General features: G+C 43.1%; 1 long non-coding RNA gene across 1 annotated transcript in view; it reads right to left on the reverse strand.

Annotated features, from left to right (window-relative positions):
* LOC124099256 (uncharacterized) overlaps window positions 1–15,984 on the reverse strand; it is a 46,588-nt gene extending 30,604 nt beyond the window's left edge. The window contains exons 1-3 of the long non-coding RNA XR_006853895.2: window positions 15,874–15,984; window positions 15,243–15,416; window positions 6,355–6,533 (exon numbers count right to left, since the gene is read on the reverse strand). This is a non-coding gene — a long non-coding RNA (uncharacterized LOC124099256). The remainder of the gene's footprint in view (window positions 1–6,354; window positions 6,534–15,242; window positions 15,417–15,873) is intronic.
* Between the last annotated feature and the right edge of the window lie 887 nt (window positions 15,985–16,871).

Below are 16,871 nucleotides of genomic sequence, written 5' to 3' on the forward strand. Positions count from 1 at the left end.
GTGGCCATGAAGGAATATCATCCACCACTGTCACATAGTACCCTCTTCTCTGAACATACCCTGGGGAGGTGGCGCTGTCACTCAAGGATTAAGGGTGCTTGAGTTCCTTTACTACACACAGCAAACAGAACCCAGAGTCCCCTGGGGAGGTACACAGATTACAGTCACTGAGCCCTGCTACTGTTGGGCCAGCTTCACACCCAGGGTCAATGTCCTATCCTGAGCCATCTCCAATCCAAGGTCCTAAAGAAAATAAAGTTCTTGCCAGTGACATTCCTGGATGAGATTGCTGGCAGACCCCCTGGGCAGGCTCCCTGCACGACTGAACTGAAACAGCTCCTGGCTTCCGGAACTACATGGCATTCCTTGCACACAGAGCCACAAGGAGCTCCCTGGAACAGCTGTTCCTCCTCCCACTCTTCATTCCAATACCTTTTAGTTTTTCTAAAGTACCTTCCTGTCATTTCCACCCTCACAGTTACAAGCCTTCCAAAGTGTGCTTCCCAAAAACGAGACAGAAGCAGTCCCAAGGAGGAAGAGTTCTGTGGCCTCACGAATTTGGGAAATAGGACATAGTCCACCTGGGACCTATGGTCCAAAAGGCACACTTAGGTCCATCTTGGACACGTCCCTATACCCCACAATGCATGCCCAGCAGAGAGAGATAACAACTAAGAAAAAAAAAAAGAGGAGAAAAATAATAGACACAGGCCAGTTCAAAACAAAATGAACATCTTAATGAACCAGAAAGGGAGTAGAAATGCAAAGCCAAGTTCAGGGCTGAGGGCACAGGTCTGCTGGGCCCCTGTTTCAAAAGCAGCCAGTGGATGGTGAGAATCCCTCTCCCGAGGGACAGAAGGAACCGGAACCAATTTGTGAAAGAGGAGAGACGCAGTTCCCTGTGCACCAAACATCTGCTCATGTCCTATGGAACCCACTTTGAGGCTTGTGGCCTTTGGCCCTCTGTGCTGGCCTCACAGTGCTAGCCTTGAGGCTCTCAGATATCAGGAATGTGTTCATCTCCCACACACATCTTTGTGCCTCAGTAAATATTGACTTTCCCAAAGCTTGTAGGAAAACTTCATGTCAGATCCAAAATGAGGGCCATCTGTCTCTCCCTGCCCTTCCTTACCATGTGGCCTCTCTCCTCTGGCAATGTCCCCTGTTCCTTGCCTTCCACTCACCTGACCCTGGCATCCTGATGACCTTCATCCTCACCAATGTCCATTACCTGTCCCCAAGGCCCCAAGGTTCCCCAACGATCAGACCCAAGGAGGCACTTTCGGGCCTCTTTCTCTGGGACTCTATTCTTCAACGCTGCCAAGCAGCCTCCCAAAGAGCCTCGAGAATTCTTGGCTTCTTGAGCCCTGGACCTTCTCATTTCTTGCTCTCAAAATGCCCCACTGCTTCTTTTTCCTCTCCCTTTCCCTGAGATGTGGACATTTCCAAGGATTCTACCCTCAGTCTCTTCCACCTTCTTCTCCCACCTGTTCCCTGGATGACATTGCTCAGAACTACTCCACCGGCCCCCACCTCCCTCCTCAGGCTTCCAAACACCCAGAGGTCTTGAGAAACTTCAACCTGGTTGTCTGCTCTGGTTTTTACTGGCTTTAGCTGTCGGTGATTCTGTCCTCGTCTGCGATGGTGGCTCAAGCACAGAGTGACTGCAACACAACAGCTTTCCATTTTGTTGTCATTTACTGCCGTGATTTTATGTCCAGGTTCATAACTTCACTTACCCATATCAAAATTGCCTGTCACAGCCGTGAGTCCTATTGAATTATTAACTTCTCGTAGAATAAATCATTTTAAGCAGGTTAAAACTCCCATATATCAAATATACCTGTACCAATCGCAGCCACATAACTGAAAAAATATTGAATTTTTGTTTTGCTACTTCAGAAATAATTTTCAGATGCATTCTCTCTATTTTCGCATTTTGAATGCACGTTTAAAAATTTAATTTCGATGGTTAGCTACATTTTTTCAAGTCCAATTTCGTCTGCTTCTGAATTTTCTCATATTGGTAAATTTTTAAAGTCTTTAATTTTTAAAGACTTTTTGGCAAATATTTATATGTATGTTTGTGTATAAATGTCTACAGCCAAATCCTTAATATAAAATCATATGAATATGAACATGCATATACGACCTTACCAAACCTAATATTTTTAACTGCAAATCAAATTCTCTTATTCTAACAGTAATGCAAAGGGAGAGAAAAACATTCAGTAAAATAAATTCCAACCATACTACAAACCCAGCCTGTCTGAAATTGAGGTCAATTTCCCCCCTTTGTACTCTCTGCCTACCCTGTCCATCCCCACCCGTCTTAGTCCATTTGGGTAGCTATGACAAAATACCTGAGACTGGGTAATTTATAAACAACAGAAACTTATTTCTCACAGGTCCAGAGGCTGAGAAGTCCAGGATGGAGGCACTGGAAGTTTCAGAGTCTAGAAAAAGTCCATCCCTTATAGATGATGCCATCTAAGTATCCTTGGCTGACAGAAGGGGGCCAAAGGGACAGAACATTGGTTCCTTATGTGGCTGAAGAAAAGCAGAGCAAGAGAATGATCACTTCATCCTCAAGTCATTTCTGAAGCTGCTAATCAGATTCATGAAGGCAGAGCCCTCGTGACGTAACTTCCCAAAGGTCACATCTTTTAATGCCGTCTCCTTGGGGATTAAATGAATTTTGGCAGGGGCTGGGGGACACTATCAGTCAAACCATGATACTCTTCCCACCCCTGCCCCCTCCCCAAATAGCTTGAAACCATTTCTCCTCTTCTCAATTGTTACATTCCTACCACGATTCCCCTACTACCTAAGCTCCGACTTCAAGGTTTTCTGACGCTTACCTGTCCCTCTTCTTTACCTTCTCAACCCCAAACCCAAAACCCTGCACAACCAGTTGTGAATTCTTTCCATTTTTCCTTCACAAAATCTCTCATGGTGCAGGAGGACATGCTCCTCAAAATTACCCCTCCAACCCTAAAATAAGGGTCTAGATCAGAAAGTGATTCTCTCAGCAATAAGATTTCTGGGGGAAAAAAATTCTTATTAAAATGGAGAAGAAGTGCCCAGTTGTAAGAGAAGATGTGAGAGATCCAGGAAAGAAAGTAACCTGCTGCGAATCCAGGCAAGGAGCCCAAGGCACCTTCACCAGATGAAACATCTGGATTCGGTCCTTGTCAAGAAACCGAGAGCCCATTCAATCCTAGTGTCATTTGCCTGGCATCGGGGACTAGAGCCTCGGATGGTGGGTTGAGAAGGGAATCTGCCAGGACTGCTCCATCCAGCCTTATCTGCTCTCACCCCAAGAAGCAGGCCACAATGTGCCTGCTTGTGACCCAAAACCATCCCCAGTCAAGAAGGAAAGTAGTTAAGAAGAGGAAGAGAAAGTAGTTCAGAAGACTGTTTGGACGGTGTAGCCAGGCGGAAGACGACCTTGAAGGTAAAGGAAGGTGCCCGGGTGAGGAAGGGAGACCTAGATGGGGAGGGCACCCAGGTACAGCTCACCTCGTTAAACGTCATTCCTATCAAGAGAAGCTACTGGGAAGAATTGTCCCCAGAAAGGAAGAACTGTGTCTGCTTTTTCTTAAACAGGATAAACCTGCTGCCAGGAAGAAAGAATTAACTCTCATATAGGAGCGAGATGTTAGAAATTCTGTGACGGAAAGGGATATTTGCAGAAATGAAGTCCCAGAAGAGATCAAAGGGATTGGACGTAGAGTTTTTCAGTCTGTAGGTTACAAAAGAGTGTTCTGAGATGGGGTGAAATGGAAAAGAATTTTTGAGGAATACAATGCGTTTTAAGAGACTTTGGGGACGTGTGTGTGTGTCTGTGTGTCTGTGTGTACTGGGCCATCATGCAATGCCTATTTTTTTATTGGGAGTTATGGTCAAAACAGTGGTCACTGGTGAAGAGGTTAGACGTAAGTTCTCCCTGACAGCCCCTACTGCACCCCAGGCAAACCCACCCACCCACCGCATCTTTCTTCTCTCTCTCTCACTCTGCCTTCTTCCATTTCTCTTCCTTTAATAAATATTGGGCATCTGTCTATCATTTACCTACCATTTACCTTTCTAGGTCCTGAACACAGAGTTGACTTGGACACTGTCCTGTCCGTCCTTACAACACAAGGCTCACTATCTAGTTAGAATGACCTCTGGGCAGCTGAGCTCCTTCAGGGCACAGGCAGGGCTCACTCTCTAGCTTTCACTTAGCAAATCAATCCCTGATCCAGCTGGGAGGTCTCCCTCCATTTTTCAGAGCCCTCTTCTCTGACCTGGACACTCTGTGTGGTCTCGGTAGGGCACGAGGCCTTGCTCTCATCCTCCAACACGCTGACCCTCCAGCTCATGTGATTCTGGCCCAACATGGCCCCAGCCTCAGATCCCACCCAAGAGTCACCCACATGCCCACACTGCTGTCCAGCCCGCCTGGGCCCCTGACACAGGACACTGGACAGAGCCTCCTGACCCCAGACAGTAAAGGATTTGTCCCACACACTAAAGCAGTGTGTCTCAGGGGGCACCAGAAGTTCAGTATCCCAAGCAACTTTGCCCTTACAGGACACAGAAATTCTTGAGAGATGCTCTTGGTCCTGACTTGGCCGAGGCCCTGGAAGATGGGCCGGGTGGCTGTGTACAGCAGGTCAGGATGCTAACCCTGTGTGTGTGCAGGCGGCTATGTTTGGCCCTCCATTTAGGTCAGGTTCTTGTTTTTCCAGTTTTCTTCCATTCCAGAGACCGCCCTTCCAATTGTGGTTTTGACTACAGGCATTCCGATCCAGACTCTCAAATGCGCCTTCTTGCATTGAGCTAATTAAAACAAAGGAGAGCTTTCTGCCGTGGGATTTATAAAGGGGGAAGTCTGCACCACGTCCAATGCCTTAGCACCACTGGAATGAGAGGAGAGAACAGCTTGGGAAGAGCCTGAGAAAAGAGTTAGTCCCAAAACCCTGTTTTATAGAGGATCACAATGAGGCTCATAAGGTTAAGAAATTCACCCCAGTTTGATAACTCATGGTGCCCGACACCGTCTCTGGGCCATCCTAGAAAGTGAAGTCTCCAAGGCCTCTTTCCTCTCCACCCCAAACTGCTTTGCTACTCTCTGTTTCACATGCTAGCTTCTGCATGAGATTTAACAGAGAAAAGAAAAAAGAATGGAAAAAAATCGTATTATGATTTTTTGTGACATGGAATCAAGCCCCAGTTACATCAAGAGGAAAAAAAAAATACTATCAGCTGATATTCAACTCCAGTTAATGATAAGGATGCTGTTTGACCAGCAGGGAAAAGTTTACTAATGTCTGCAAGGTACCTGGAAATGTTTCCAAAAAATAAGATAGATGAATGGGAGGATAGACAGATGGGTAGGTCTACAATCAAGCAAATATGGTAAAACAGGAATTAGTGGTGGGCTTACATAGTGGGTTTACAGGTACCCTTGGTAGATTCTTTCAACATTTCTGGATGCTTGAAAATTTTCATGATAAAATGTTGGGAGGGAAATTGACACCAGATGTACATGCTCCAAAATGTTTTTGTAACTTTCACTAATTATTCAAAAAGAGAAAGAAAGGAAATGGAAATATGTTTCCTATGCATCCCTCAGCACTGATCACTGAGAGGAAATGGGGCTCCGTTTCTCCCTCTATAAAATAAGTCATGTGACCTTCCAGTCCCACAGTTACCTGCCTGGGCTTCAAAGATTTCTGAGTCTGTGTACGCAATATTTCCAAAGTTGTCACAGAAACCGAGTGGCTTGTCCAAAATGGGAACGGTCAAATTAAAGCATTTCTATTCTCTCCTTATTCTATTCTCATGATAAGCCCCGTGCACATTGGCTGTTGACATGTGTCTAATTTATGAGAAAATCAAAAATCGAAAGAAACATCTCTTAAATGCCATTTATTTTACTGGAAAAGTCTTTTGGACTTTCAAAGGAAGAATGGGAGAAGAATGGATCATCATCTTGTGGACACTCTGTTTTACTAAAAAGAATCAGAGAGTTCAAGGAACGAAGTGATCTAACTTCATTCAAGAAGCAAGAAAGGAGTCAGAAATTAAACTCTTATTCATTGAGTTATAAAATAATTTAAAAATACATGAATGCATTTTGAGCTTGTTAACAAAAATGCAATCCTCTATGTTTTCTTTTTAATGTCCAAGAGTGGCACTGTAAATTCTCCATGAGGTTCATTCTCAAGTGATTTGGGTGATCAGAACAGTTTTCCCAACTTGACCTCCAGCTGCCTCCATTTGTGAAGTCATCTCTGGTCCTTCAAAAGCCAAATGCTTCAACAAGATCACCCATTAATTATCAGCAAAAGCAAAAAGACTCACCGGGTTCCTACATCAGCATGGTGTGGAAAAACAAGGAGGTAAATGCATTTATCTGAGAAAGTCTTCAGTGCTTCAGGCCACATGCAATCACGTGGAGCAGAGGCTCTGGGGAAAGGCCTCCCCAAATCCCAGCCCGGCTCCAAACATGGGCAAGTGAGTCAACCACTCCGTCTTCTCATCTGTACCAGAGAGAGAAACAAATGCTTATATAATGCATCGTTGTTGATAGCTCACAGCAAGTATTCAATTAATGTGAACAGCTATCACTAAAACATTGGCTAACTGGTATCTAGCTACAAGGAAGCCTGTGTCTTTGTTTACCAAGAAGTTATTCCTGCCTTTTTCTTTTAGGCTATGATTTCATATTCCTAGAAGATAAGCCCATAGTCTCAGAGGTTGATGTGAACTGTGTCAGAGGTTGGGAGTTGTATCTTCAGTTTAGTATAAAGTGAGTTCTGTCTCTGTATCTTCGGTGGCCACAGGATTGGGTAATGATTTCTCAGCCAGGGCCCCCAGGGCCACTGAAAATTCAACATGATCCCTTGGTTTAGTGCCTAAGCCTCAGTTTAGTGCTAACCGTGCACCAGGCTTGTGCCTCAGTCTGTGGGAGGTCCTAATTATGATCTTTGGTCCCCTGCCACATCAGCCTTGGGGTCAGTGATGGTTTTGCACTGAGTCACAGATTCTTGGCTTGGAGCCTTCACCCAGTTCCACTTCTGGGACCCTGAGCTTCCCACGGCTCCCTTATAATGGGTTCTGTGACTACCACCTCCTGAGGTCCCTTGATTCTTCTGACTCTGTGCTCCTGGTCTGACCCCTGTCCAGTTCATCAGCTGATTTTCCCCACTGGTGCTTCCCCCGACCCCACTACCATCACGTTCAGAGAGCCGTCCCTGCGATAGTCACAGGTCACAAGGCCTCCTGCAGATACCATGTGCCAAACAGCAAGGCAGAAGGGAAAGAGAGTCATCAGGAGGCCTGGGGTGCCTCCCCTGGAAGATGACTTTGTCAAGTATGAATCTGGGTTTGCCTAATAACCCAGAGAGGACCACACTCTCAACAAGCTGAAATAAGGAAACCAGCTCAGCAGTTTGCCCAGACACCATGGGTGATTTATAGAGTCTGCAATGTAATGTGCTTAAAGGTACCTGATGTGATGTTGTAAATGTGCTGATGAGTTCCAATTTACTCTAGAGTGAACCATGTGCCCAAAGGTCTGTTTATCTACATCAGAAAGAAAAGACCGTGCTACAGAAGTGGTCAACGCAAGAATGTCCTTGATCCATACCTTGGTCATAGCAGAGGCTTTGCTAATGAACAGGGCAGATGTTACAGGTAGATTTTTCAACTTATATAGCATGATGATTGTTCAAAACTGGCAAAAAGTAAAAGTAGTTGAAGAAGGTGGATTGATCAAAATATTTAAAGACTCCCAACTTTTGCATGAGTAGAATATAAGAGCTGCATGAGATCTTGTGTTAGTCAGCTTTCTATGACTGCAGCAAAATATCAGAGATAATCAACTTATAAAGAGGAAAGGTTTATTTTGGCTCACAGTTTTATATGTTTCAGTCCATGATTCCTGGGTTCCACTGCTTTGGTCTATGGTAAGGGAGCATATCATGGGGGAGGGAAATGTGTGGGAGAATAAAGCTATTCACTTCATGTCTGGGATATGAAACAGCAGGAGAGGAAGGAACTGGCCTTCAAGGGCATGCTCCCGGTGACTGGAAAATTACTAAGCCCCACTTCTTAAGGGTCCCACCACTTCTCAATAGCACCAAGCGGGCATGGAGCCTTCAACACAAAGTACTTTAGGACACACTTATCCAAGCCACAGCAGGCCTGGAGTCCTTGCCCCCAAGGAATGGTCCTTAGTAGTCCTGTGTACACGGCCACGAACTTGGAGGAGACTTCCTGTGTGATGCTGGCCAGAGGAGTCACAGAATCCTGTCTCCGGAACCTGGGGAACCAGCCTGTGGTGAACAGCAACTGGCTGCAAAGTGTGACAAACGGCTGGAGTGTCACCAAGCTCCAGACCAGCCTTCAGGGCCGCTTCTGTGCTTGCTTGTTCGTAAATGCTCAGTGTATAAGCTGGGCTGGCAGTCGGGAAGCAAAGCATTCGCCTCTGGTGCGGAATTCAAAGGGACCCCCCCCAAAAAAAATGGGGTTTTCTTTGTTGTTTGTAATTTGTTCTAGTTAGTTACACATGACAGTAGGATGCATTTTGACACATTGTACCCAAATGGAGGACAACTTCTTCCTCTGGCTGTACATGGTGCAGACTCACACTGGTCCTGTACACGTACATAGAGTAGTAATGTCCTCTCATCCCACCGTCCTTCCCCTCCCCACCTCCCCTCACTGCCCTCTGCACAATCCAAAGATCCCTCATTCCTTCCCTACCCCCACCCTATTATAGATCAGCATCTGCTTATCAGAGTAAACATTTGGTCGTTAGTTTTGGGGGGATTGGCTTATTTTGCTTATTTTGATATTCTCCAGCTCCAACCATTTACCTGCAAATGCCATATTTTCATTCTTCTTTAAGTCTGAGTAATATTCTATTGTGTATATGTACGACATTTTCTATATCCATTCATCTCAAACAACTGTTTTGGCATACTACTTTTTTTTTAATCGATGATGATAAAAAATATCAATTTTTTTTTAAAAAGTGCACTGATGTTTGTTTTACAGCCCAGCATTACAGTGCATGGGGAACAGTTGTTTCCAAGCAACCAATGTTTTCAGGACCCTGCTCTGGGTCTCCCTGGCTGGGCAAGTTTGTAAGGGTTGCCCATGGCACAGAAACAAGTCGGGCAACTCCTACTCAGTCATTTCCTTTTAATATAGAACTTTTATTAACTTTTAATATTAAGATATTTTAATGATATTTTAGTGTGTGTGTATGTGTGTGTGTATAAACAAGTTAAGCATACCTGATCCAAAAATCTGAAATCCAAAAAATGCTCCAAAATCTGACATGTTTTGAGCCCTGACATGATGCCACAGTGGAAAATTCTACAACTAACCTCATGTGACAGGTCACTGTCAAAACACAGGTGCACTAAAAATATTGTATAAAGTTACCTCTGGGCTATGTGTAGAAGGTATACGTGAAATATAAACGAATTTTCTGTTTAGACCCAGGTCCCCTGCCTAGGACAGCTCATTATGAATACAAAAATGTTCCAAAATTTGAAAACATCTGAAATATTCCTGGTCCCAAGCCTTTAAAATAAGTGATATTCAAAGTGCATTTACTTTTATAATTAATTACACCTGGCATATGATTAATATCACATGTGCATACCGTGTACGATATAGTTATAAGGTAATAACATGCCCATGAAGCGAACGCTGGCTGACTCTGGTAAAGGCATGTAGAGGGCCCTGCTTCTCCTTTGCTTGGGCCCAGCACCGCTCAGCTCAGCAGAGCCCGGTGAGACAACATTTCATCCAAGACTTGCTGTCCTCGTGACCCAGAAGTGAGGTTGTTACCTAAGAGCTGAGCATCCTGGCAGAGGTCTCAAGGGTGGCACATTTTCCTGGTGACCCACATGCTAGCCTCCGCCTCTCCAAGTCACCTGCTTTCCCAGTATCAAGGTCACCAGGAACACATACTAACAGGTTTATGGGGAGCATAAAATTATAGCAAAGATAGGAAAGCACACGTATGCCCATGTTGGAACTGAATGCTTGTGTCTCCTTAAAGCATCTGCAAACTCTTAATCCCACTGTTACAGGATTTTAAGATGGGGTCTTTAGGAGGTAGTTAGATCATAGGGTGAGGTGCTCATGTTGGGATTTGTGTCCTACTAAGAGGCTCGATGGCTGGCTTCCTCCTCTGCTCTCTGCCATGTAAGGACACAATGAGCTAATAGTCCTCTGTGAACCAAGAAGCAGGCCCTCACCAGAGACAAGGTCTGTAGGCTTCTTGACCTTGAACTTCCCAACTTCCAGAACTGTGAAAAATAAATGCTTGTGCTTTAAGTACCCACTCTAGGGAAGTTTGGCATCGCAGCCTGAATGGACTAGCACAATGTGTTTGTGTGTGTGTCTATATATGATGGACATGTGTGTGTTTCTTAACTACCATCTATTTGTTCAAAATATAATATTGGGGAAAGAGATGAAATTTTTCAAATTATAGACAAGTATAAATAAAAATATAAATTTTAGAAAAGCATTCATGATCCTCACTATGCACATATACATATGTATACAAGAAGAACGTTTCCTAAGAGATTCCGAGGAATTTCAGCCGAGAGCACTTCCAGTAAATGGCATCTTGTAAAATTTTAGGGAATTCCTGGTGGCATTTAAGATACATCTTGATGGACAGATTGCCAGGGCAGATTGCTGGGGGGGGAGAAAAGCAAGTTGCAAAACGATAAGTACAATTTGATACTATTTATGCCATAGACACACCCACACACAAAACATCAAGCCACACCACGCATTCTGTATGCGTGCATGTGTGTGTGTGTCACTGCATAGAGTAGAGTACAAAAAGGTGCCCTTCAGCCAAAAGTGATAGTGATCTCTAGGGAGAAGTGGGGCAGGGGGCTAGGACCCCGTCTATATACGCTTTCATATTTTATTTTTTTAAAACTGTAGGTAGCTATATGAATTGCAAAAAAAAATCTCCCAGGAAGAGGGAATTTTAAATGAGAAATCAGAGGACACAGACAGGCAGGCAGGAATAGTGCATAAAGAGGACTAGGTGGGAGAGTGTTCCAAATAAGTGGATGGAGACCCAAAAGTAAAGGACCGAACATTCTAGCTAAGCCATGGGTACTTTTTTTAGAGCCATGCCCTAGGAAGTTACTTTGGATGACAGTATATAGAGCAGATTGGACAGGAAATGAGTTGGAAGCCTTAGGAAAGGCATGTGAGCCAAGGCCAGGACAGGGAGGAGAAAATGTGAGGAAAGATTTTGAATTTACCTGATCTGATAGGGCATAGGCAAATTGCAAGAAAGAAGAGATGACAAATCTCAACCCTTAAGGTGGGTATGGTGTTGGTATCAAAAATACAGGATTTTTAAAAATAAATTGAAGCTAGGAAAGTACAATGATCACCAAATTCTATTTCTCAGACATTCAAATAAGTGAATGAATTTTTTCCAGTGATTAATAGAGTCAATATGTGGACTGCACTTGGCTTAGTACCTTGACAACAATAATAATGACAAATATGTATTGACCATTTTTATGTGCAAGCACAATTGTAATCACTTTTATCCATCACAACATTTAACCAACAAATAGTTTTATGCAATAGGCATGATTACTATGCACATTTTACCAAATTATATTTGGTAAATCTCAGGCCAGGGTTGCACGTCCATACCCCATGTCACTCAAACCGCCTTCCAAAGGTAAGAGAGGTGGTGTCACTAATAAAACCAACAATTATTACGCATCCCTACTATGTCCAAGCACTGTGCCAAGCATTGACCTGACATCATATAACCTAACATTTCAGCCCATTAACTTAGAAACTATATTTGAAGGACTAAATTATTTAAAAATCATTTAACGTACATTTAATTTTAAAAATCCATTTAAACAGATAGCTCTCCAAGAACTACTTTGCCTAACGGAAATCCCATCATATAAAAATTGATTTGTACATGACAAAATTTCAGGGGGTGAAAAATGGACTAGAAGAGCCAGTGTGTCCTTCAGGTAAGGAACACTAGGAGCGTCCTCTGAGCTGGGGACTGAGGACTTTACATGCATCTGCTCAGGTAAGCCTCCCAGCAACTGTCTAAGGTAGGAGCTATGATTATCTTTTTGCTCAATGAATGTTTGGCGTGTGCTAGCTGTCCAGTAAGTTTGACAGATATTTTACAGCTTTGAAAACTATTTTTTTCACTTTCTTAATTTCTTTTTAGATATATATGACAGTAGGATATATTTTGACATATTATACATACATGGAGTATAACTAGGATCCCATTCTTGTGGCTGTACATGATGTGGAGTCACACTGGTGGTGTATTCCTATCTGAACAATAGGAAAATTATGTCCAATTCATTCTATTGTCTTTCCTATTCCTAACTCCCTCCCTTCCCTTTGTCTAAAACTTCTATTCTTCCCCTCCCTGCCTTTTTGTGTGTGAGCACCCACATATCAGACAGAACATTCAACCTTTGGTTTTTGGGGATTGGCTTATTTCACTTACTATGATAGTCTCCAGTTCTGTTCATTTACCAGCAAATGCCATAATTTCATTCTTCTTTATGGCTGAGTAATATTTCATTGTGTATATACACCACATTTTCTTTATCCATTCATCTGTCAAAGGGCACCTAGGTTGGTTCCATAGCTTAGTTACTGTGACTTGAGCTGCTGTAAACATTGATGTGTATGCTGATTTTAAGTCTTTTGGGTATATGCCAAGGAGTGAGAAGACTGGGTCAAATGGTAGCACCATTCCAGTTCTTTGAAAACTATTTTTAGAAATGATTATAAGCTCCTTGGGGCAAAACAAACAGTGAGAATGGTGGGGACTCTCAGTACATTAAAAAGTGAAAACAAGTGACACAAGGCCACGGTGTCAGTCCATTCCACACAGTGACACCAGAAGAATTGTGACCGTGCGACCTGGTTTGCCAAGAACAATGTCAATTTATGTCTTTCTTCCTGATGAATGGTTAATAACGCCTCCTTGAACTCTCAAACATGTCCAGTTTGGATGTATATTAACTGGTCACCCTAATCAAAAAAATCTCAATGTAAATGTAATATACTGGGTCAATGGTCCCTTCTTCCCCTGCCCGTCCAGCCTCACCCCACCCCACAATGGATGTGATTCTGCAACTTGGGGCACCGTTGCATTTGTATTAAATGGCACACAGTGGTCTGCTGGCAAAGGGCCACCAACCACTTGAAGATCAGCAGAAAGATTAGCCAAAGAACCTTGGAGCAGGAAAATCCTGATGGTGGCCTCTTGATACCTGGCCTTGACTTTCCCCTGAACACACTTAACTGCATGTCTCTATTTTGCTTGTAAAATTAAAATTGACCACTGGGTTCTGTAAAGACAAGAAGACTAGTCTCCTACCTTACACCCTAAATACATGTGTACATAGTGATACATGATACTGAACATGTATGATCATAAGGAAATACAGATATATACAGTCATAAAGAAAATCACCAAGGAAAAGACAGACAAGTTTGTTGCTGTGGGTATGTGTGGAGTGAGATATGGGGGACAGACCATATAATGAAATAAGAGGAAGTGTGTCAATATCAGCAAGAAAATAATTTTAAAGACTCTTCACTAAGACAACATGGGATCCTTTCTCATTCCAGCACCTCTTTTCTCCCAGCCCCTCCCCAAAAAAAGGGACGAAAAAATGGCACTAAAAAAAGAAGCAGCAAATTATAAGATGGCCTTTGTGATGGTTTAGATATGAGGTGTCCCCCAAAAGCTCCTGCATGAGACAATATTAGAACATTCAGAGGTGAATGACTAGGTTATGAGAGCCTTAACCCAATCGGTGTGTTAACTCACTAGTGGGGATTAACCCGTTGGTAACTGTGGGCGGAAGAGTGTGGCTGGAGAGGGGGTCCCCAGGGGAGTGCCTGTAGGGTTTATATTTTGTCCCTGGTGAGGAATGTCTCCCCCCTTTCCCTGATTGTCATGTCTTGAGCTGCCCTGCCTTTCTACACCCTTCCGTCATCATGTTCAGCCTCATCTCCTGCCCAGAGCAATGTAATCAGCTGCCTATGGACTGAGACCTCTGGACTGAGCCCCAGTAAAGTTTTTCTCCTCTAAAATTGTTCTTGTCTGATCTTTTGGTCACAGCAGCAAAAAACCTGACGAACACAGCCTTCGGGCTTATATGAGAGTGATAGAGGTGTGTCCCTGGAGACCCAGACAATATATTTTGGCTAGTCAAGGATGCAACCTGCCAAGGCTCTGTGGCAAAATCCTTCTCACTACAGCCCCCCAGGCACTTAGTGTAGCACCTACAGCGCTGCCGATATTTCTGAAAGGGAGCAAACTAACAAACCGACTCTGTCTCTAGCCCTGACTACTCAACTCCCAGACTTGGTAGCTCTCCATGATGCTTCTTTGGCCAGCAGTGACTGAGAAAGTGAAAGTTTGTGTTCAATTGTCTCTAACACCAGGCAATGAGGAAGGGCGGGGACAGCATACAGAGTCCACTCAGGGAACAGGGTCACCCTCAGATGTGGGTCACTACAGCTGCTATGGTGACAGTGTGGTGGCAGCATACTTTGAAGCTGCTGTGTTTGGATAGCGAAACTTTTTAATTCATAAATTGTGTGTGTGTGTGTATGCACATGAATATTCATATACTAACATACAAAAAAATTATCAATTTTTTTGTAAATGTACATACATTTCTTGTCTTTGATTTCCCCCACATATTACTATTGGCGCATTATAGTTGTACATTATAGTTGTACATAATTGAAGTGCATTATAGTTGTACATAATGGAAGGATTTATTATTATATATTTGGACATGCACACAATATAACAATATATTTTGGCCAATATCATTCCTGGTATTTCCCCTTTCCCTCCCCTCCTCCACACTTTTCAAATTCATACTTGCAAAGATGTGCATGCCATCCCTCATATTTTTAATATTTAGATGTATAAGCATATTCTTTTGTTTTAAAAAATTCGATCAGAGGCATCTTTATTATTCTACAAAAGCAGAATTTATAATATTCTGCTTTTTAAACTTTTCCCTGAATGCAGCACATATATCATTCCAGGTTTGTTCACAGAAAACCTGGAAACAATAATCAGCCAGCTATTGTCACAGTAATGACAGACAACAAATTACTTCACCACTCAACGACTCTCGGAACTGTTTTTTGAATTCACTCACATGGAGGGTCTCTGAGCACCAGGTTGGGTGCAATCTGCTCCCATGTGTCATTTTCCTTGGACCAGATGCTTCGGGGCCATGTCCTTAAGGTGATGGCAGATGCTCAGGAGGAGAGAATGCCTCAAGGCCCAAGCTTGATACATTGTCACTTCTGTCCACATCTCACAGGCCAATCTGAGTGGTGTGGGAGAACACATTTCATCTCTGTGGGAACAACTTCAGAGTCACCGACACAGGGTGTGAAGGAGCTGGGGTAAAGCATAGGAGGGATGGAGTATGTGCTAGTCAAAATCATTCACTCACATCCCTACTGGAAAAAAAATGAGGTTGATCCCAACTAACAGACATGCAATATTCACTCTACCAAGCCTCTGATTCAATCTCCTCAGTAATCTGAACCGTAGTTACTATTTAAGAATAAGGAGGATGTGAGGTTTGAGGCAGGAAAATTGTGAGTTCAAAGCCAGCCTCAGCAACTTCGCAAGACCCTGTCTCTAAATAAAATATAAAGAGCACTGGGGATGTGGTTCAGTGGTTAAGTGCCCCCTGGGTTCAATCCCCTGTACCAAAAAACAAAGAAGAAGAAGAAGAAGGAGGAGGAGGAGGATACTGAACTGTACTGCAAGATTACCTGGATCATTCTTTCAGTGAGGAATCCAGGTAGGCCTCAGATTCAAATCTTAGTGCAACCCCATAAAAGTCCTTTCTGGAATTTGGTGCTTGGTCAGATTTGTCCTCCGAAGAACTGTGAAGAAGGATTAACCTGTCATAATTCCCTTTTGTCTGATTCGTGAAGCCCAGAATCAAATTTAAGTCTCAATCAGGGCGAATTTTGCAAGAGTCCTTAATTTTTTAAGTTAAAAAAAAAATCAAGGGGCAATGCATTTGAATTGCAAGAGTGTCAGAATCTTCTCCCTAAACATTCAAGGCACTGAAGAATCTTTAACTCTGACTATGGATGGTCAAGACCCTGGACCCCCACTTATCACATTCTAGAACTTTCTGGGGTCTGAGTTCTAAGCACACTCACTTTACCAGAGTAAAGGAAAAAGAGTGATACTTGGATGAGTCCATTTTACGCTAGCAGAAGCTCACTCCTACGGCAACTTAGTAGAGGTGTAAAATTAATAGATGGTGCTACTCGCTAACTTACCAAGACCAGAGAAAATCCAGGGTAAATTTTAGCACCCTCTAGAACAGGCATCTGGCATCTGGCCTTGTCAGGTACTTGATCAATACATTACAATACAGAACATGCATCGTTTACCTACAGAGATCCATTCTGAGAACTGCATTGTTGGGTGACTTCATTGTTGTGTGAACATCACACTGTACTTACACAAACCTTGGTGGTATAGCATACTACACACCTATGCTATAAAGTGCAGACTATTGCTCCTAGGCTACAAACCTGTTCAGTGTGTTACTGTACCAAACGGTATAGACATTTGTAACACAATGGTAAGTATCTGTTTCTCTATATCTAAATATAGAAAAAATGCAACAAAAAATATTAGGCCACAGGAATTTTCAGCTCCATTATAAATTTATAGGGCCACAATCATACATACATGGATGGAAATGGTGTTATCATGGCACATAATATAATCAATGACTGAAAGTCATCTC

This window comes from Marmota monax, unplaced genomic scaffold (assembly GCF_021218885.2).
Source record: "Marmota monax isolate L192 unplaced genomic scaffold, Marmota_monax_Labrador192_F-V1.1 WCK01_AAM20220418_F8-fsc00011, whole genome shotgun sequence".
Taxonomy (NCBI): Eukaryota; Metazoa; Chordata; class Mammalia; order Rodentia; family Sciuridae; genus Marmota; species Marmota monax.